This window comes from Ahaetulla prasina, chromosome 6 (assembly GCF_028640845.1).
Source record: "Ahaetulla prasina isolate Xishuangbanna chromosome 6, ASM2864084v1, whole genome shotgun sequence".
NCBI lineage: Eukaryota > Metazoa > Chordata > Lepidosauria > Squamata > Colubridae > Ahaetulla > Ahaetulla prasina.
In genome coordinates this window covers 81065309-81087749 of record NC_080544.1, presented here as the reverse complement: position 1 = coordinate 81087749, position 22441 = coordinate 81065309, and positions in this window count along the sequence as shown.

Sequence of the window (22441 nt, the reverse complement as noted above, 5' to 3'; positions counted from 1 at the left end):
TCTCACTCTGAAGTACAGTGGAAGATGTACTTCCCAAGAAAGACCAGGGGTGACATGAAGCACTGTTCCAATATCTCAGGGGCTGCCACAAAGAAGAGGGGGGGTCAAACTATTCTCCAAAACACCTGAGGGCAGGACAAGAAGCAATGAAAGGAATCTAATCAAGGAGAGAAGCAACCTAGAACCAAGGAGAAACTTCTTGACAGTTAGAACAATTAATCAGTGGAACAACTTGCCTCCAGAAGTTGTGAATGCTCCAACACTGGAAGTTTTTAAGAACATGTTGGATAATCATTTGTCTGAAGTGGTGTAGGGTTTCCTGTCTAAGCAGGGGCTTGGACAAGAAGACCTCCAAGGTCCCTTCCAACTCTGATATTCTGTATTCTCTTTCTCTCTCTCTCTCTCTCTCTCTCTCTCTCTCTCTCTCTCTCTCTCTCTCTCTCCCTCTCTCTCTCTCTCTCTCTCTCTCTCTCCCTCCCTCCCTCCCTCCCTCTGTGTGTGTGTGTGTGTGTGTGTGTGTCTAAGAAAGGCTCAGTTAATTTATTTTTTCCTGGAGAAAGGAGTGCAACAACAAGGAGTGGAGAAGGAAGGAAAAAAAGTTATCAACACAAGATCTAAATAAACAAAACCCTTTATACCAGTCATGGCTCTACGTTTGTGCAATACAGGAGACACTGAGAATAAATCATTAAAATTATTGGTTCTCTCCTTTGTTGGCATTCTTTTAAACTTCCTAGTTTCTGCAACACTGTTAGAACTAACTCCTTAACCCAAAAATCAACCCCACCACCGCCAACTCTTCCAACCCTTTCATATCTATTTGCTTACTTAAAAATAAACTTAGCATTTCCCAAAAAGTTTGTGGAAGGAAACAGAATCCTTGGTCCTTTGAGCAGGTGGGAAAAGAAATTCTTGCAATAGTTATCATCCTTGCCATTCTCAGAAAAGAGGTTATGGTGAGGCTGGTGAAGGTAGATTAAGAATAAAGGAAACACAGCTTAGTGCTCCAAAAAGCCTCTTGCCTGGCTTTAAAAACAGAAGGAGTCAGCCTACCTTTGGGGCCATCTGGCTGCTCTAGGCTTTGGCCTCATGCTGTATGATCTTCTCTTAAAATCTCTTCCGGGCTGAAGCTCGGCGTTTATTGAATTCATCAAAAGCAAACTTGGCTGTTTCTTTTTTTTAAGTAGGGGGCTAAAATAATAAGTCGACCACTGTGACATTCTCTTGGCTTGGGCCATTTTTCATAACGCAGCTGATACTCTTTTGTGCAACTGAGACTAAACAGATGAATAACGAGGAAAGACACCCCCCCTCCAAATACCCTCCTAAAGCTGCTTCCAGCTTTTTCTCACTTTTAAAGTTTCCTGAAATGAGAAGTACATGTAAAAAGAAGAAGGGGGGGAGGGAAGAGGGGAGTGTACCCACCACCAAAGAAAACCAGGATGTCCCCACTGGATTCCGAAATGATTTCCCCCCAATTCACTTCGCTCCCCAAAGTTTGTGCAGCTTGTGAAAACTACCCAGGTGGTGGGGAGCAGGGCAGGCCGGACCTTTAGCTAGTGAATGGCTCATACAGGAGCAGCTGGCAGGGGATGGAGGCTGCTTGGATTTGTTGCTCCCCAAACTTCTAGCAAGTCACATATTTCTTTCTCCTCATTTGTGTTTATTCTTTCTTGATGTGCCTCTCTTCTGTAGTCTTCCTTCTGGGCTCTAGAGCCAGGAAGCAGGAAGAATCTCCAAGAGGAAGGAAGAAAACTGGGTGGGGGTTGGTGATGTTTGTTTTGGATGAGCGCATGGGGTAAGTTCCTATTTCCATTTATTTCCTCTGTGTGTTTTCAAGCTTTTTTAGAAATATGACTCTTCTTACATATTCCTTGTATAGTCTTTCTCTCCCAATCCATTTGATTTATATATATATATATATATATTTGGTATATATTTTGGATCCTCTGTGCATTTGTTAGGCTCTTCTTTTTCACTTTTACGTTATTTTCAAACAAAAATAGGAGTCCTTTCTCTACACTAGTTGGTCTGGTATTTCCCTAAATTCCCCTGGTATGGAATTTTAACAAATATGTAAGAAAGGTTGCTCAATATATCTCTAAAAGATCCATGGAATACTTTTTCTTCTGGAAAGGTGAAAGCAATTTAGCTTGTAACATAGACTCGTTTTGAAATAAATGAATTAAACAAGCTTTATTTCTAAGTAGACATATTTGGAAAAAGCCTGGAAATTGCTCCCTACGATTGGGTTGGACCAATTGTGGTATGTATACAGTTACTCAGAAACATGTGTCTGCAGAAGAACACAGGTGTGACATTCAAGTGCCCTAATAGCAAATCAATTTAATTAAAATCCATATTTCCTTTTAAGATGTATGAGAAAGCATGTCTTATTCTATAATACTTCTATAAACAAATAAAGATCAGGCTGCTACTGATGCTTTGCTTTAGCTCTTTTAACTATCAGCCCCTAGTTTTTTTAAAAAACCCTGTCCTTTCCATGAGTTGGCAAGATACAACACAATGGTATTATATCACCAGCATTCCAGCCAGAATTCTACTGAAGTGCAGAATTCTGTACTTTTAATGTTTTCTCTGGAGCCCTGCACATGTGTGCGATTTTTACAGAAGCCCAGCTATTGGCTTAAACCAACAGAGCCGTTTATTGAACTGGCAAGCTTTGGAGGAAGATCTTGGGAGCTAGATTAAAAACACATTTGTAGGTTAGATTATTCTGACAGCTGCCTACTTTGCACTGCGATGCTTCCATCATTTGATGGAAAGGGAATTCTCTCTTGTTTAGAAATTACATCAACAGCTGACAGATGAGCTCAGAAGACTGACACTACCAGCAATACATAATCTTTTATTATTATTATTATTTTTATGAACCAACCTGATCAGATCAAGGTTAGCATTGAAGAGATTCTACAGCTATGCTAAATATGTTCTATAAGCAGTTTCTGGTTCTTTTAGGGATGGTCCATTAGGGTGAAGTGTCTGAATTTAAATTAATGATGTTTGAAGGGGGAAAAAGGCTCAGGACCAGTCTTAAGATGTCTATACTCTGTTATCCTGGGTTAATTGTGTCTATGGGTAGCTCCTAAGTGAGGCATAAACCCTAATGAATTGAGGTGTTAGATTAATTTGAGAGTAAATGCATAGGATTATATACAGTACAGGTTAATTTTTTGTTGTATCTGCCAGAGACATCCAAGCTTTTTCTGCTACATTTCATTCTTCAGTTTCCTCTCTCTCTCCCCTTTCTATCTTATTTGTGTTCTGTTTTAACTAAATGCCCTTATGTCTCTTCAAAAGGACATTTCTTTTTGGAAGCTTCTTAGAATAAAGTTCAAGAATCTTCCCCCGCCCCCAAATCCGCGTTTTCGATTCAGGGCATCTGAGCCATTTCTCTCTCCCCCTCCCTTTTTCTCCTTTGAGCAAGAAAGAAGGGAGGGGGGGGGTGTCAGAAAACCTCTCTGTTGACTGGCTGTCCCCCGAATAACCAAATTTGGCCTGGAAAGTATTTCCCAGCCTTCTCAGCTTGTCTTTTTTGCAGGGAACATAGGAGAAGAAAACAGTCTGCTGGATTAATGCCCTTCTTGGCACTTTGGTCCGCAGGACTAGCTGAAAATGCAACTTTTGCCCCAATTGGCTAGCTAGGTGCATTCAGCACACCCTGCAACTAACTGAACAGTACTTGACCTTTGCCTTTATGTTTGCTCAAATGTTTGCCTAAAACACAATCACCCTTGACAAGGGTGCCTGCTACCGTGTGACACTGCCTATTGAATAGATAGATGTTCCCTGCCACACAGACCACTCAGGGCAGCGTTTTAAATGGCTTAGGTATTTGTAAAAGATCGTATAAATTCATGTCGGGTGATTGCTAGTGGCTGGTTAAAGAGACGGCCCTTTAACTGGCAGCGTACAAGCAAATCTGTGGGGGGAAAACACACCATCACACAATCAGGACAAGAAAAGGAGGGGAGAGGGGAACTGATGGAATTGGAGGCCAGGAGGCCACACAAATATCAACCAAGTGGCAAGAGCTGCTACAAAGAAATGATCCAATAGAACGTATAGCACAATTCCTTCCGAAGTGCGGCGAAATAAATCGGAGCTTTTCATAAAGGGCGTGTACAGAAGCGCTGCAATACGGGGGTGGGCAATTTACCTCCTTGGCTTTTTGCAGCACAGATTTGATCTAACCGCGTTCAAAACAACAACAACAACAACCAAACAAAAAAACAAGTTAGGCTCACTGAGTTCAAGGCAGGTTACTCCAAAAAAAAAAAAAAAAAAAGCAAGCAATGGATCCAAGGATCCCCCACCTCGGATTTGCCTCTAGTAGATGAAACGGAAGAAAGTAACGGTTCATGCTTAAATTGACTGTCTGTATAGGAGAAGAGATTATTTGTAACTGCTTTTACCTTGATGAATTTTATCGTTTTGTTTGTAGATGTTTGGGTTTATACAGCATGGTATGTCCGGTATTGTGTGTGTGTGTATGTTAGGAGGGGCTACAATTATTTGGGATGCATTCTTCTTTTGATTTGTTTTTGGGGAATGCGGTTGGGAAACAAAAACATTTGACTATCAACACTGAATTGGAAGAAGGTAGCGTTTCTTTCCCTGAAAACATAGCGGAACGAAGAGGCAGCCAGAGGGTTGATTACAATGCTCCCCGTTTATTTCTTCATAAGAACGGCTGGCGCTGAGTTCCTGTCTCAGGAAAAAAGAGCCTCGGGACTTTTATTCCCGATGGATGCGAACGGGGTTTTCTCTCAGTTTAGCTTTCGTAGGATTACTACAGTCTTCGGGGGCAGCCTTCAATCCCAGAATGGCGGGGTTAGTGGATCGGGCCCGGAGTCTCCGGGAGGAAAACGCCGTCGGCAACAGCCGAGGCAGCGTGCGCTCTTTGCAGGGGAGGGGGGGGCGGAGAGGGGCGGCTGAGCTCTCTTGGGTTGAAGTGTAAAGACATTGCGGCGCCGCGCGGCCGCTCTTGCTCTTTAGGGAAAGAAAAGCGAAACAACGTCGTTGTCTTTCTTGCCTTTTACACCAATTCAAAGAATTCCAGCCCTTCTTCCCTCTTTCTGTCTCTATCTCTCCATGCCTCGGCTTCTCCATCCTCTCCTTCTCTCCCTCTCCCTCCCCTTCTCTCCTTCTCTCCCTCCCTCTCCCCGTCTCCCCCTTTCCCGCTCTCCATCTCCATTCTTTCCCGTCTCCCCGTCCCCTATTTCTCTGTCTCCCATCCCTCTATTCCTCTATTCCCCTCTATCCCTTTCCTCTCTCCTCCCTCTCCCCATCTTCCCCTCCATCCTTACCTGCTCTCCCCCTCCCGCCCCATCTCCCATCCCTCTATCCCTCTATCCATCTCTATCTCTTCCCCTCTCCCTCCCATCTCTGTCTCTATCTACCTATCTCTCTGTCTCTATCATTTCTCTGTCTCTCTATCTCTCCATGTTCCCATCGCCCTATCTGCCTTTCTTCCTATCTCTCCATTTCCATCTCTCTGTCTTTATCTCTCCAAACAGGAGTGCAACAGAAAACAGCATACTAGAGACTTTGGCCAGGATTTTTTTCTTTTCTTTTGAGATTCTAGTGGTTGCAGCATCTTTTTCCCCCCCAATTTCACTTCAGAGGTGCTTCTAAGACTCTGTTTTTCTAACCTTTAGTTAGGAGGATTATGAAGGTTTCCTAGGAAGATTCTTACTGAATGTCCTTAAGATAATCGTGTAATTTTGAAGCGATGGTTTGCTATCAACAAAACAAAAATGAAAGGAAATATACCAAGTATTGAAAAATCCACCTGCTGATCCAGTCCAAATATACTGTGATTTAGTTTCAGCCATTATTATTATTATTATAATCTTTTTGGAGTGTTCAGCAAGCCAGGTCCAGTGAGACCGTGCTATAAGTAGAGAAATGACATGTGTAGGAAGGAAAGCTTTTAGGTGTCATGAGAAAAGAACTGCTGAAGTACTTTCTTTTTTTGTCATCATGTTCCTTCCCTTCCCCACTCACACATGTGGCCTAAACCTGTGTATTTAGAAGAATGTTGCACTGAAATAAATGGGAAGACTTCCTGCTCAATTGCATTTAGGATTACAGCCCATTTCTTTTAGAATATTCCCAGTTTGCTCTAATATTTCCAAAATGTTAAGGCAAAAATGTGAAAAAAAATTCCCCCTTTTAGAAATATGGACATTGAAAATCTAGTCTGAAGTTCATAACTGATGCCAATGCAATCTTTCTTTGACTCTCCTGATATTCATTGGAAGCTGCTTCTTCTTCTTTAAAAAAAAAAAATCATCTAGGTAATTTGCATGAGTAGAATGTGAAGTATGACATTGAGAAGAACTGTGTCTGGAGTTCCCTTGAATGGATTGGGCAGGTTTGTTTTCTTCATAAGGAAAATTGGTCCCTCGGTTATGCTCTCACAAGGTTTTGCAAGACAACATGCATTATAGGCATGTTCAAGTCCAGTCCATTGAGGATTCTAACGGATGAATTTCTATTTATAAAGCTGTATGATAAGTATTGCAAACCTGGAGATGCAATGCTTTTGATCCTGAAGAGATTGGTTTGAAAGCCATGAACAAGAGTAGTTTTAAACTATGCACAACCCTAGCTTTCAGTCCAAATTTCTCTCTTTCCCTTGTTTTAAGCTGTTGGGTTGTGTTTGAAAAAAATAGAAAAAATGAATTGCGAGGGCTCATCCTCACACACTTTTTGCCCAGATTGTGAGACTCACCCACAGTTCTCATTCATTCTGTTTGGAAAATTAGGTTCAACAAGCATTTTATTTTGGTCATGAAAGAGTATATTCTTAGCAAGGAAGAACTTTACCTTAAAATAACCTTTCTCTATAAAAGGGGAGAAAATAAGTAGTGCTCCTGATAATCTGAAAATTCACCTGCCATCTTGCAATCCAGACAGACACCAAAACACACTGGCAACCCTGGTATTCTCTGTTGATTCATTATGCTGGCTATATTTCTTTCCCCAACACTTGATTTATGCAGTGTCTTATACTGATATTTTCTGATCTGTACCTTAAAATAGTTTTTATTGCTCAAGTTCCAAAGTTGCCTGATAAGCAACAAAGTGATGGGTAAAAAATATCCTTGGACTCCAGTATGCTTTTCAGGAAAATTTGACAGCTGATCAAGAAGTTATGACTAGAGGGTGTGGGAAGGTGTACTGGCATTTCTCCTTTGGCTCCTTTGGTTATTGACAATTGCTGGCCTGAAAACTAAGCACCCAAGTCACAAAGATAAAAGTATGAAAAGAAGGAGGTAAGAACTGAGATGATGAAGACCCAAATTCAGACAACCCAGTTTAGGGTAGCAGTTCTATTTAGAAACAGATCAAGGATAGAATGATGTTTTTAGCCACTAGTGGGGACAGATCTCTAACTGAGGGCATGAATCCAGGCCTTTCTGGGTAGCCTAGATTTGACAGTGAACCTTTTGTTATTAGTGTTTATTGGGGGAGAGCTTGCTGCAACTGGGAATGGAAAAGGATTTTACACAAGTTCAGGCAGGAAGCTTTAGCAAACATCGCAGACATTGTTATTGGTCCCTTAACGTAAATAAAAAAGAGATTGCAAATTAAAATTTCTTCTGTTGTTCAGCCCTTGGGTTCGAAACCAACGCTTCAAATAGCAGCAGCTTAATTCTTGAAAATGGATGTGCAAAATTTTGTAGAGGTGAAGGAGGATTGGTGCAGAAGTGCATCAAAAATACAGGTGTGGGTGCTGAGAAGTAAGCTTTAACTGTATCAATGAAAGGGTGCAATTTAATTAAGACAGAACTCACAAGTTTTTCCTATGAATTTTCCCACTCACATTTATATACCTTTTAAAAAAGTGTTAAGAATGCTTTTATTTTTTACCAAACACTTCATTATGGAAGATCTAGGAAGAGGAGAAAAGCATTTTAAAGTGTCCAGTTAATGGCTGTCTATTCAGGAATAAATCCTACCTAACTCGTTTAGTTGTGAATAAGTATAAAGGCACCAGGCTGGCAGATATTATAACACCACAAACCTTATACAGTAGACTCAGCCAGATTTATTTCCAGGTAATCTTCTTTCACCTTATCTCTTCAAAGATTCAAAATGCCTTTTTTTTCTCTGTGACTTTTCTGCAACTGAATATGGGTATCAATGCCCTGTAATTAGTTTTACTAGCTCTAAGGAGAGTTTTACATGGCTGCCCACAAACCGCTTATTGACTTTAAACCCCCTTAAACTGCCACCCGAGACACATTTTCTTGGAAATAAGTTTTGCTGAAGCCTTTTCCCTTGATATGTATGTATGTATGTATGTATGTATGTATGTATGTATGTATGTATGTATGTATAGTGGAAGTGCACCACTGATTTCTTTGGGATTTGTTTTCAAGCAATGCACCTAACGGAAAGTCACAGATGTCTTGACTTCTAAAGAAGTTTCTGACAAGAGAGCTGAGAAGCTTAAGGTCATGGCAAAAGCAACCAGACCCTTGCAGTTTAAATTTATTGGAAATGGGGGGTATTGATGCATTTCTGAATAGTCAAATATCATACAAAATTACAAACCTTCATTTTAGTTATTCATCAGATGACTCAGAAGGAATTTATTTCCTATTTAGGACATAATTTAATAGTTTCTTTAACCAATAGATACCTTAATTTTAAAGGAAATGTTTGCAATTGTTTATCATCTCAGGTATATTCCGTGATACTTTTCCTCCTCCCTTCCCTCATTTTTTCCTTTTGGTGTCTGCTACATGAACAATCATGCTTGTAATTACTTGCTAATTTCATTGTGGTTCCTCTGGAGAGCTTATAACGCTGGGGCCCCCTTGTCCACTCATTATGTCTCCAGAAGCTTTCTGTGGTGGCTCGGCTGGACTTTGTCCAGTCTGTAACCAATAAAGGAAATTTACAACCTTGACACATAGGGAACCCGTCTCCCCTTTCTCTCCACCCCCTTCACTGTCAATGTCAGAGAAGAAAAATTGAGATGTAAAAGGTGGCTGGCTCCTTCTCACAATCCTCTAGCTCTTAATAAAGCATTAGAGGAAAGGAGGCGGGGCTGATAATGAGGCAAAAGGAAAGGTAATGCAAAAGGCTTAGATTTTCTTGTCTTTAAAGGCTCTGTTTTTATACATATTAGGAACGTTTTATTATTGCATAGTTCTTTGGCTATGAGGAGATTTTTCACTTTCTCTAGCGGGTATTTATAAAACGCCATCAAAAGAAGAGAGGTTGCTATGCATCCTTTTTTTCTTAGCAGCAGACACATTTCTGTCCCAAGAGACATCTTTCTGAATCTACACCTATAACAATATCCAGATGCAAAGAAAGAATACTTTTTTTTAAAAAAAAGTTCAGTATCCTGTTTCCAGTATCTATAACGAATGTTCTGAAACAATGAAGGTACTTGAGGCAATTAAAACACAAGTATTGATTACTGCTAGAACGTTAAGATTAGCACAGGTGAATGCATCTAATAACTATTTAAAATTGATAACTGGTTGGACTATCTAAGGTTTCTGTAATGTACTGCTAATAATTTATCCCCAGGTAATTATATTATTCTAATATATATATAGATTTAAATAAGCCATCATGTTTTTGTTTTTAACAGCAATAATATTTATCTTGTAAGCATGTTTCAGGGTGTTTACTTCTAGGTAAACATTAAATAAGAGAGTTTTGAAGACTGCTTAGCCTTGGGATTTGGGATAAAATCCAAACCTGCAAAGTCTGCTCAGGTATTTCCGAATAAAGGCCGTTGAACTCAAGTCGGAAAAAAAAGGTAGACTGGTCTTCGCCAGTTTTAATAAAAGACTTGGAACTTCAACCTTGTATGGAACAACGGATTCCTTACGCTCCACTTTTGCTAAGATTAAGTAAGGTTTAGTTTTATTAAGAAAACTGGTTTTTAAGAGACTTCTTATAGGAGAAGAGAAACATTTCTACGTTCTCCACTCATACCAAGTGCAAAAACCATTAGCAAAAATAAAGTCGTTTAACCTTTTCCCTGACCGCAAAGATCATACAGTTGCGCGCGGCTTTACCCAAGACAGGCTCTCTATTGAGAATCGAGAGACGCCGGAATAAACTGTTTGAGCCTTCATGGACTCTTTTATACCACGGCCGTGGCTGTTATTTTTATTCGCTAACCTGAAGGTAAATTACAAGAAAGGAAACCGCGATGATCTCGAAGACCGGTTGCTGTTGTTCTGGAACAGGCTTTGGAGGCTCAACAAACTTTCGTGCAACCTGATTTTTATTTGCTGAGTAGTCAGTTCCTACCGCGTTTAATCGGGGTTTCTCCGAGGTGCGGGGGCTGCGTAGGTGACTAACTCGGAGTCGTTAGCGTGAGGTCGTAGTTCCAGTAGAGGAAGAAGTGCCCAAACCTCAACCCAGGAAAACTGGGCGGCTCCCCCAGTAAAACTTTTTGTTCAAGCCAGTTTGGGTTTAAACTTGGCAGGGCGGATAAGATCACCTGGAAGGATTCCCACACCCGCTGGAGACATATACGGGCAGAAAGTCCCCAGTTCCTTAAACCTGAAAACTTTTGACCGTATCCTGAGTAGCTTTAGGAATATTCAGCTCCTCCTTTTTTTTTTGGTGTGTGTGTCTTGCAATACTACCTTTCCAAGCCCCTTGAAAAAAAGGAGTGCTACTTCCAACCTATCTGGAGGCCACCAGGTTCTGGAAGACTCTGCATACTTCAAATTACTATCATCATTACCACCTCCGTCACCATCGCCGTGACCTTTCTGGTTTCTTTCCTTTCTCTTAACCTTGTTTGTGGGTTCTTCCTGGCGCTGCTTTGCTTGGGCTACGTTTTGAAATCTCCTCCTTTTCTTCTCTTACACCCGCTCGCAGCGGGGCAGTCCCGCCGGCGGCTCGGGTCAGAGGCTGCTCCTGCCTCCCAGCGCGGTGTTTGTTTACCAGAAGGCAGAGCGGATGCTTTTAATGATGCCCCCTTGACTCTCATCTGACTGCGGGAGGAGGTGTAACTCTTTCCTCCGCCCGAGCTTTGGCGTTCCGGTTCTCCGCTCGGTGGCAAGGAGCTCCCCTGGATGCCCATTGCTCCAGGCGCAGAGGTTGACGCTACCTACCTGGCGCCGTTAATCAGCAGAGGGAGGGATGGGGGAGTTGACATCTCCCCTCCCAACACCGCCACTCGGGTCCCTCTGTCTTGGATTAAAACACACACAGAGACAGACACAAAAGCCCTCATGCAGCCTCTCCATAGAAATGGATTGGGTTAGTGGGCTTCTCAGAAAAGCAGAATAGACCAGCAACGCAATACACCACGATAGCAACCGCAATAGCGCTTAGCCTTATATACCGCTCCGCGCAGTGCTTTACAGCACTCTCTAAGGCATATGGGCCCCAACAATCCGACTCCTCATTTTACCGACCTCTAGGAGGATGGAAGGCTGAGTCAACCTTGAGCCCAGGGGTGAAATCCAGCAGGTTCTGGCAGTTCTGGAAAACCGGCAGCGGAAATTTTGAGCAGATCGGAGAACCGGTAAAGTTTGAGTAGTTCGGAGAACCAGCAAATACCACCTCTGGCTGGCCCCAGAGTGGGGAGGGACTGGAGATTTTGCAGTATCTTTCCCCTTCCATGCCCACCAAGCCATGCCCACCAAGCCACACCACACCCACCAAGCCACGCCCACAGAACCGGTAGTAAAAAAAAATCTGGATTTCACCACTTCTTGAGCCCCTCAGGATCGGAGTCCTGGCTGTGGGCAGAGTCAGCCTGCAATACTGCATTTTAACCACTGCACCACCAGGGTTAATATTTAACTATATTTAACTCCCCCCTCTTCCCAATCCAGCATGATAATTAAGGAAGCCTGGAGGGATTGGGATTGAATTCTTGGGTGCCCCATACATTCGGTGGAACACATTAAGAACCCGCTGTTGTTGAATGGCTCCGAGGTTTGTGGTGGAATACAAAGTAGAACCTGTGACTTTTCTTTATTCAACTCCTATAATGGTCCCACCTAGTGCTGTCTGAAAGTGCTGGGAATTGGCAAATGCTAGAATTTTTGGACTCGCTGGGAATTCAAGTCGTTGTGGTTTCAGAGCTTCTGAAAGTTGATGAAAGCGGGCAATAAAATGCATTCTGTCGGTTTTCTGGAAGCAGAATTAAACTCTTGATGTGTTCAAGACTCAACCATTTTCTCTAAACTGATGTCCTTCAGAGGGGTTAGCAACCCAATATATCTGGAGGATTGAGACTCAGGAAGCTTTTTGGACACCTAGGGCACATGCAGAGATTCTTCAAGTACAGGATCAAGTACTGATGAATAATGAACTAATTTTCAGAACGTCTTCTTTCCTTCACAGAATAAATCTGAAGAGGATACAGTCACACACACTTTGAAACCATCTAAGGCTTTAGAGAAGATGAACCACCCTGTTCATTCACACCAGTAAGAATCAACTGGAACCAAACAAGGAAAGGGTGCTGTGGCATCTGCGAACTCAGAAATCAATTGTGGCATAAATAGAGCTTCATAAATAGGATGCATGCTAGCCTTCCTTGAACTATCAGGCTAATTTGGAGGTAATACCTGTAGGAGCAAAGCCTTAGCCGAAAACATCAGATTTGGAGTAGATTGGTTTTTAATATAATATAAAATTATTCACCTTATTTTGCAAAAGGCTTATCGTTTTTGGTGTAACCCTGAGGATGTTAGCTAGGAATCCATCTGGAATTCTGGATTTCATCACAGCAATGGGTAATTTTTTTTTTTTTTGGCAAAAATAAGGGGTTGCCATAACAACTTTTCTAAATAATACATTGATTCCAACATTGTGGCTGATTGGGAATGGAAGAGGAAAAAAAAAACAACCCCAGCCAGCTTTATGATAACTAAAACCAGCTTAAACGCTGTTTATCTGTACTGAGACTCCTGAACTGAAGGTTGAAAAAGCTACTAATATCCACTGCACAGTTCCCATGGAAACTGCTTACTTTTCCTATGGCTCTCCTTCAGCTCCTCTCCATCTGAAAATCTAAGGGTGAATGAGGAGCAGGGAAGAGGCATACCTAAAGCCCTTTGCTCCCCAAACCTAGTTTCAAATTCCCTCTATGCAGAAGTCTACGAGCAGAAGGATATTGGGGACTGGGAAGAGAATAGGGTTATCAGCAAAGAGGTGAGACTTTAAAGATAATGAGGAAACTCTTGAACATGTAAATCTGAATTATAGCTTTCTTGTTACACGTGCCAGAACAGTTATACTTACCTATATCTTCATTTATAGAGTATTATAGAAATGGCTCTTCAAAGTGATTTTTGCAGGGTGTGTGTTTTAACAAAAGCTTTTGAGATCTCCAAAATGGGGAATGAAAAGAAAAACAAAGACTGAGAGGAGGAAGTGATTAAATTGACATGGACAGAGAGAAGAGGGATTTCAGTCAAATTAGGCTCTACTTTAGGAATACAACTAAAATGAAAACAAAAATGTTTTTGGCAAAGTTTTCCAGTAAAATTTCTATTGAATTTTGTTTTAATCCTCTAAATTTATTCTAGGGTGTTAACAGTAACACTGTTTCTACTTTTGCTTCTACTTTTGCTTCCAACCTATCAAAGATTATACAGACCGTGAATGACACTGATAGCTGAATAATTATAAGGCCAATAATTATTCATAATCTTACACAGGACCAGAGAAATCCCCACTGTAATGTTTGCAGCCTCCTTCTACATTTCATTTTAAGACTCCAGCTATGCAACTTTTGGCCATTTCCTTACCCGTATTTTATAGCCTTCTATAGCACCATCCATGTCAGTAGCTAGCAATTTCTGGATGAACTTGATTGACCTTGGTAGCTAAGTAAGGTTTGTCCTGGTTTTACCTTCCTGGGAGACCATTGGGAATATTAAATTTGTTGTCTGGGCTAGGAAATTGAAGAAATATCTCAGAAGAACCCATGATAACATTTTCATAGTGCTGCCAAGAAAATTGCATGTAGGCATTCACCAGGAGACACATGAAGCAAGTAGATACATCTTTACTTTTTTATAATATCATCCAACAATCATGGTATAATAATAATAAGGAGCAATTTCATATTACTACTGCCAAAGCTAGGGGATTTATGAGGTGCTATAAGTTGTTCAGTCCCTTTTGATCTTAACTTCCTGTGTCATGATTTCACAATTGCCTGACAGTATCTGCTTCTTTGAATTCTTATAAGCTCATGATTGTGTCATTTATCTTGTTCTCTGAGGTCCCCCTTTTCAATTTTGAGTTTCCTAAGCATCAGTTCCTTATTCAGTTCCAAAGATTCTTGCCTTCATATTTGTGTACAAAATATTTAACATTTGTCTTGAGTATATCCTATCCACATCCCAGTTTTTCTTCATCTAGTATTCCAGGATGGATTCTTTTTGCACCACAGGTTACAAGCATCCATTTTTTCTTTAGTCTTTTTTGGGGTTAGTTTTCACAGCCATGTGTTATAACCAGAGGTGTATTCAGCCAGTTCAAGCCGGTTTGGGCAAACCAGCAGCAGATATTGTGGCCCCCTGGCTCCTCTGCCCAGCCCCCCGCTCTGGCTCTATGCTGTCTATTTAGGCATGTTTTTGAGATCAGATGTATGCATGGAAGGCACTCGTGTGAGCAAAGCCCATGTGTGGAAGGCCGGGCGCATGTGCGGAAGGCATTTGCATGTGCAAACCAGCTGCGTATGCGTGCACAAACCGAGCATGTGCACACATGGCAAACCGGTAGTAACATAATGTGAAACTCACTGCTGGTTACAATTGGCAAAACCATGGCATTAACAATGCATAGCTTTGTTGTTGGTGTGATGTCGCTGCATCTCAGTATTTTTCCTATTGATCATCTATCATAGTCCTTTTTGTCCGTGGTGATGCAGTGGTTAGAATGCAGTATTGCAGGCTAATTCTGCTGACTTCCAGCAATTCGATCCTGAGGAGCTCAAGGTTGACTCAGCTTTCCATCCTTGTAGAAGTCAATAAAATGACGACCTGGATTGTTGGGGCTAATATGCTGACTCTGTAAACCTCTTAGAGAGGATTGTAAAGCACTATGAAGCCGTATATAAATCTAAGTACTATTGCTATTTTTCCAAAAAGTAGATGTCCATTTCATGAGCATAATCATCATCAAATAAATAAGGCAAAGAAGGTAAGGTCTTTTACTACTTCAATATCTTCTCTACCAATTTACATTGGTTTGGTGCTGCTATTGATAGTTTTCTCATGATCTGGGGCTCAGTATTAAATTTTATAGTCTTCTTTATTTTCAAAAAGAGATTCCTTAAATCTTTCTAACTTAACAGCCTTCAAAGGAGTATCATCAGCATATCTGAGCTTTTTGAAGTTTCTTCAAGGCATATTAATTCCAATTCCATTTCTTTTGATCTGTCATTTCTCTTGACATATCTTGCATCTAAGCTGCACTGGCTACCTGTGGTCTTCCGGGTGCACTTCAAGGTGCTGGTTATCACCTTTAAAGCACTCCATGGCATAGGACCCGGATATTTACGGGACCGCCTTCTGTTACCATATGCCTCCCACCGACCGGTGCGCTCCCATAGAGAGGGTCTCCTCAGGGTGCCGTCAGCCAAACAATGTCGGTTGGCGACCCCCAGGGGGAGAGCCTTCTCTGTGGGGGCACCTACCCTCTGGAATGAGCTTCCTCCTGGACTCCGTCAACTTCCTGACCTCCGGGCCTTTCGCCGCGAGCTGAAGACGTATCTTTTCTTCCGAGCAGGACTGGCATAACATGGGTTTTAAATTGGATTTTTAAACGGGGTTTTATATCATGTCTGGTTGCGGCCTGGGAACGGGCCGCGGCTGGGGCTTTGGACCGTGTCGTGCCTTTGCGGCCTCTGACCCGGCGTAGATCTCAATTGGCTCCCTGGTTTTCCGAGGAGCTGAGAGAGATGAAACACCAGAGAAGATGCCTAGAGAGCACCTGGAGGTCCAGCCGTTCCGAGGCTGATCGGTCACTAGTGAGGTCTTTTACTAAGACCTACCTAATGGCAATGAAGGAGGCGAAATGTTCTTACGTTTCCACCCTCATTGCATCGGCAGATAACTGCCCGGCCGCCTTGTTTCGGATGACCCGCTCCCTCCTTCATCAAGAGGGATGGGATGACCCCTTACAGGGACGAGCTGAGGAGTTTAACGGTTATCTATACGATAAAATCATTCAGCTTCGGGATAGTTTGGACCAAGATTGCAGCGATCCAACCAGGATGACAGAGACACGTCTTGCCGATGTTATTTGGGATGAGTTTGACCCTGTGGCTCTCGAGGACGTGGACAGGTTGCTGGGGAGGTTACATGCAACTACATGTTTACTGGACCTGTGTCCTTCCTGGTTAGTGCTGGCTGCACAGGAAGTGACACGAGGCTGGCTCCAGGGGATTATAAATGCTTCTTTGATGGAAGGGGTTTTCCCCGCCGCCTTGAAAGAGGCGGTGGTGAGACCCCTCCTGAAGAAGCCTTCCCTGGACCCAGCTATTTTGGGAAATTTTCATCCAGTCTCCAACCTTCGCCAGGCAAGGTTGTAGAGAGTGTGGTTGCATGGCAGCTCCCCAGCACCTGGAGGAAACTGTCTATCTAGACCTGCTCCAGTCCGGCTTCCGACCCGGTTATAGCACGGAGATGGCTTTGGTTGCGTTGGTGGATGACCTCTGGAGGGCCAGGGACAGCGGTTGCTCCTCTGCCTTGGTCCTATTAGACCTCTCAGCGGCTTTTGATACCATCGACCATGGTATCCTGCTGCGCCGGTTGGAGGGATTGGGAGTGGGGGCACCGCTTATCGGTGGTTCTCCTCCTATCTCTCTGACCGTCGCAGACGGTGTTGACGGGGGGGGCAGAGGTCGTCCACGAGGCGCCTCACTTGTGGGGTGCCTCAGGGGTCGATTCTCTCGCCTACCCTGTTCAACATCTATATGAAGCCGCTGGGTGAGGTCATCAGTGGTTTTGGGGTGAGTTATCATCTGTACGCTGATGATACTCAGCTGTACCTTTCCATCCCGGACCACCCCAACGAAGCGGTCGAAGTGCTGTCCCGGTGTCTGGAAGCTGTACGGGTCTGGATGGGGAGAAACAGACTCAAGCTCAATCCCTCCAAGACGGAGTGGCTGTGGATGCCAGCACCCCGGTACAGTCAGCTGCATCCGCGGCTGACTGTTGGGGGCGAGTTAGTGGCCCCAAAGGAGGTGGTTCGCAACTTGGGCGTCCTCCTGGATGGACGGCTGTCCTTTGATGAACATCTGGCGGCCGTCTCCAGGAGGGCCTTTTACCAAGTTCGCTTGGTCCGCCAGTTGCGTCCCTTCCTTGTCCGGGATGCCTTATGCACGGTCACTCATGCTCTGGTTACATCTAGGTTGGATTACTGCATTACTACTACATGGGGCTGCCCTTGAGGTGCACCCGGAGGCTACAGTTAGTCCAGAATGCGGCTGCGTGAGTGGTAACGGGAGCCACTCGTGGCTCCCACATAACACCACTACTCCGTAGCCTGCACTGGCTTCCTGTGGTTTTCCGGGTGCGCTTCAAGATTTTGGTTACCATCTTTAAAGCGCTCCATGGCTTAGGACCCGGGTACTTACGAGACCGCCTGCTGTTACCTTATGCCTCCCACCAACCCGTACGCTCTCACAGAGAGGGTCTCCTCAGGGTGCTGTCCGCCAAACAGTGTCGGCTGGCGGCCCCCAGGAGCAGGGCCTTCTCTGTGGGGCACCACGCCTGGAACGAACTTCCCCCTGGCTTACGTCAAGTGCCTGATCTTCGGACCTTCCGTCGTGAGCTCAAAACACACCTATTTATTCAAGCGGGACTGGCATAATAGTGTCAAATTTTAATTTGGGGCTTTATTAATATTTAAAAAATTTTAAAACTAAATTTTAACCGGGTTTTATTATTTATATGTCTATTTTAAATATTTGGCCTATTTAATAAGTTTTTTAGATTAATGTTTTACTTTGTATATTTATGTGTTTTTTATATGGCTGTACACCGCCCTGAGTCCCTAGGGAGATAGGGCGGTATAAAAGTATGAATAAATAAATAAAATAAATAAATAAATTTATAATTATAATTTTAATTGGGCCACATCGAATAAGTTTTTTAAATTGGTTTTATTGTATGTCATATTGTATTTTAGCTGGCTGTTAACCACCCTGAGTCCTTCGGGAGAAGGGCGGTATAAAAATTAAAATATTATTATTAAAAATATTAAGTTAAATAAATAAGGTAAATTTGGTAATACTCCTTTCCTGATTTGGACCGTTTAGTTGTTCCATGTTTCATTCTGATTATTGCTTCCTGGTCACTATGCATATTTTTCAATAGGCATGATGAGGTGACTTAGTACATCTATGTTTTTAAGAAGTATCCATTCTTTGTTGAGGTCTAGACAATCAAAAGCTTTAGGTTAGCAAATCAAGAAAAAATAGATGTCTTTTTTGGAATGGTCTCTTTCTGTTATCCCTTGAATATTAACAGTATGATCAAGGATGGCTCTGTCTCTTCCGAATCCATCTTGTAGATCATTCGTAACAGTTCTTATACCATTGTTGAAATCTAGATAAGAAAATGTTTAGCATTAGCATCTTAAATAAGTGCCAATATTTGGTACTTTGAGCATCGCCTTTTTGCTATGGGAATATAAATGAAGATTTTATGTCCTTAGGTCATCTATGTTTTCCATACTCACAAATCAGAAGTAATACTTTAACAGTATCATCTTGCAAGGTTTTAAATGACTTGGCTGGTATTGTCTCAACTTCAGCTGCTTTGATGCTAGCAATATTTTATAGTATCAATTTAATTTATTTTCAAGAAAGTCACTGATAATGCTTTTGTTTATATAATAATTTTTGTAGACGTTCCCCCTATATTTGAACCATTTGTTCTTTATATCTTTTTTTCTTTTTTGTAGTTTTCTTTGTCTTTGATTATGCCAATCTTTGCATAAAAGATTCCCTTGATTTATTTATTTTTCTTAAGCAATTTCTTATCCTTGTTTCAATTATCTTTATTTGCATTGTTTATATAGGCGTAGCTTCTTGTTGCTTCTTTGTTTTGATATTTTTTTGCTTGAACATCTGGTTGGGCAAAATTGTTTTTGCTTTTGTTGCCTTTTATTTTCTGCCTTTCTAAAGCTATTTTCAGTGCATCAATAACCATTTTCTTGGTTTTTAGGTTTTTAGCTTTAGGGATATTTTTGCTTGCTTCAATTGTCACAAATTTCATTCTAGAATTCTTCAGGCATTCTATCAAATTTAACCCATTAAGTTTATTTTCCCCTTTACTGCATATAATTTAGAATATTGCTGGGCTTGTAGCCTGTTAGTGTATTGAACTAATTTATAGTTAAACATTCAATATTGCAAGAAGGAGATTACAATCTGAGCTATACTCAGCATCACTTCTTGTTTTTGCCGTTTGAATGGAGAATCTCTATTTTGTTTGCAGTTTGCAGTTATACCCAGTTTGATTTTAGTATTGTCCATCTGGTGATGTTCATGTATAGACTCATCTTTTAAATTGTTGGAAGAAGGCATTTGCTGTAAACATTTATTTTTTTTGGCAGGAATCTATTAGCCTATCTCCTACTTGGCTTAATACATTGAGGCTAGTTTAATTTTTGTTATTCCAGATGATATTTTATATCCAATTTCAGAATTCCAAACTCCTTTAATTAATATGATTTTGTTTTCTGGGGCCATGTTGCAAACCATCATCAAACAACTTCTGCTCTGTCTGCATCTGTGGTTGGAACATAGACCTTGAACACTGTAATTCTTATTGGCTATACTTGGATTCAAACTGAGATCATTCTATCATTTGGAGACAAATGTACCCAGCTACTGACTTTGTCAATCTTTTGTTCATGATTAATTCATTTATTCAATCTGAACATCACCTGGCTCCAACTGACTCTCGGCAGCTCACAGTAAAGCTCACAAATAAGAAATATATTAAAGGAATGTAATGAATTGGCGATGGAAGTACTGTCCAATAAGTGATACATGGTATACATTTCAGTTGCAATGCCTGGGAGAGGAATCAGGTCTTTTAAGGCAACCAGAATGGCATTGGAAACCATTTGGATCTCAGGGGAGCCTCATGCCATAGGGCAGATAGGTACCATGACAGGGGTACCATGACAGAGAAGGCATGCTCATGTACAGCGCTACTTGAACAAAGGAACCAGAAGATGCCAACACTGTTTGATTGAAGCGATTGGACTGATATTATGGGAAATAGGTGGTCCCTCACTAATGAAGCCCTATGCCATATAGTCATAGCTAATACCTTGAACTGTACTCAGAAACAAACTGGCAATCAGTTCAGTTTACAAAACTGGGATGGTCACATGGACATATTGAGGCATGCCCATCACTGCCTGTGTTGTTGCATTCTGGATGAGTTGGAGCTTCCAGGTGGTTTTCATACAGAGCATATTGTAGTACTGGTAGTTAAGACACATCCAAGGTTAAGGATGGAATATTTCCAGTTCTAGGTATCTCTGACATACATGGCCACTCGGTCTTGTGAACTGAGTTGGAGATAATTTCTCCCCATACAAGCACCCCCAATTTCCAGGTGCTTGGACAGAACTTCAACAGTTGCCTGGCGTTGAAAGATATAATTGGATACCATCAGCATACTGATGATACTGAACCCCAACCCCAATGGATGATTTTACCCAGTGGTACAGTATATGTTGAATAAAGGGGAGAAAGGATTGAGCCCTGTGGCACCCAACAAAGGAGGATGCCTAGAGTGCAACCTCTCCTCAAACAATACACAAACAACCCTGCAGGGGAAAAAAAGAGTACACCATAAAATAGTGTTCCCTATCTCCAATTCCAGAGCTGGCAAAGGATACCATGGTTGATGGTTAAAAAAAAAAGGCCACAGAGCGTTCAAGAGCACAAGGATGAATGCACTGTCTTTGATAACATGGGACAGCTTCAGAAAGATCACAAACTCTGAGCTAACCCACACTCTATTCCACTAAGTGGCACATTGAAGTCCCTGAGCACTAATAGCTTTCACCAGTTCTGTGATGGAATCCATCAGGTCAGATAGGAATAGTGTTGGGCAGGAAGGAAGGTGGTACACCAGCAGCTACTCCAATTATACATTTAAGCCCAATTTCAAGCAGAGCACATCACATCTGGTTACTTGTAGATGACTTACAGATGACCTACTTAATGACTCACAGATGACAGTAGCCATCTCTTCTCCGCTTCCCTTGATCTCAGCTGGTATAGAAACCCAAACCTAAGCTGACACATTTCTGACAGAAGACCCTCCTCTCCTTCTCCCTCTCCCTACTGTCAGGGTTCCTACACTGCCACCCTCTGTGACTGCCCATCTAGATCCCAGTCTCACTTGTAATATACCTACTAGTGTTCAAAATAACAGACCACCCCCCCAGACATTGAGAATCCAATAGACAGGCAAGGAAGGTAGAAACTGAGGGGTAGACAATGCGGACATTTTGAAGCAATGGATCCAATGTTGCTGAATGTGATTCACCCCTAGTACATACCATATACCCCTTTACCTGTCACCATTATAATGGACCTATCTCTTAATCTCCCTTTTACTGCTCCCTCCACTCACACTCTCCAGGCGAAAGCACATATACACAATCTATCCCTACTCACTACATACAACCCACTCCTATGTGCCAATAAGTCATACTTCTTCACTAGGTACTCAACCTCATTTTTCCAAACATTCATAAGAACTTGACAGCCTCAGCGGACTCTAACAACTGAAAGTAGCAGCTAGGTCCTACTTATCTTCTCCACATCAATAAATGGGGGCAAATCATATCCTTTGGTCAGGAGACACTACCTCCAAGGCCTTTATATCAACCAATATGGTCCAGGAAGCCCAGTGTAGCCACATCCCCACAAGTCAAATGTTTTTTCTCCTGCATAAATACCTTCTCCTGCATAAATACCTTCTGGTCTGTTCACTTTATTATGATTGCCTTAAAATTTGCATGTCCTAAATGCAAACTTTTGATGATCTGAAATATGTCAACATGTGAAAAAAGCTAAAGCATTGGGTGCTTTTCTATTTTTGATTTTAGTTACAGAAATGGGAATGAAGAAATTGGATACACATAGTTTTCTTATATTTGCAGGATGTTAGAATTTGGGTACCCTGTAAAACTGATTGGCTGTAAAGCCAGAAGGATTTTATATAGCATATAATAGCATATAATTTTCACATGAAACCCATTTCTATAGAATGTGGCAATGGCCATTGCTTAGGGGCTGGGAAGTGGCTCAACAGGCTAATGCAGCCTGTTATTAACACACAGCTGCCTGCAATTACAATTACTGCAGGCTCGAGTCCCACCAGGCCCAAGGTTGACTCAGCCTTCTATCCTTTAT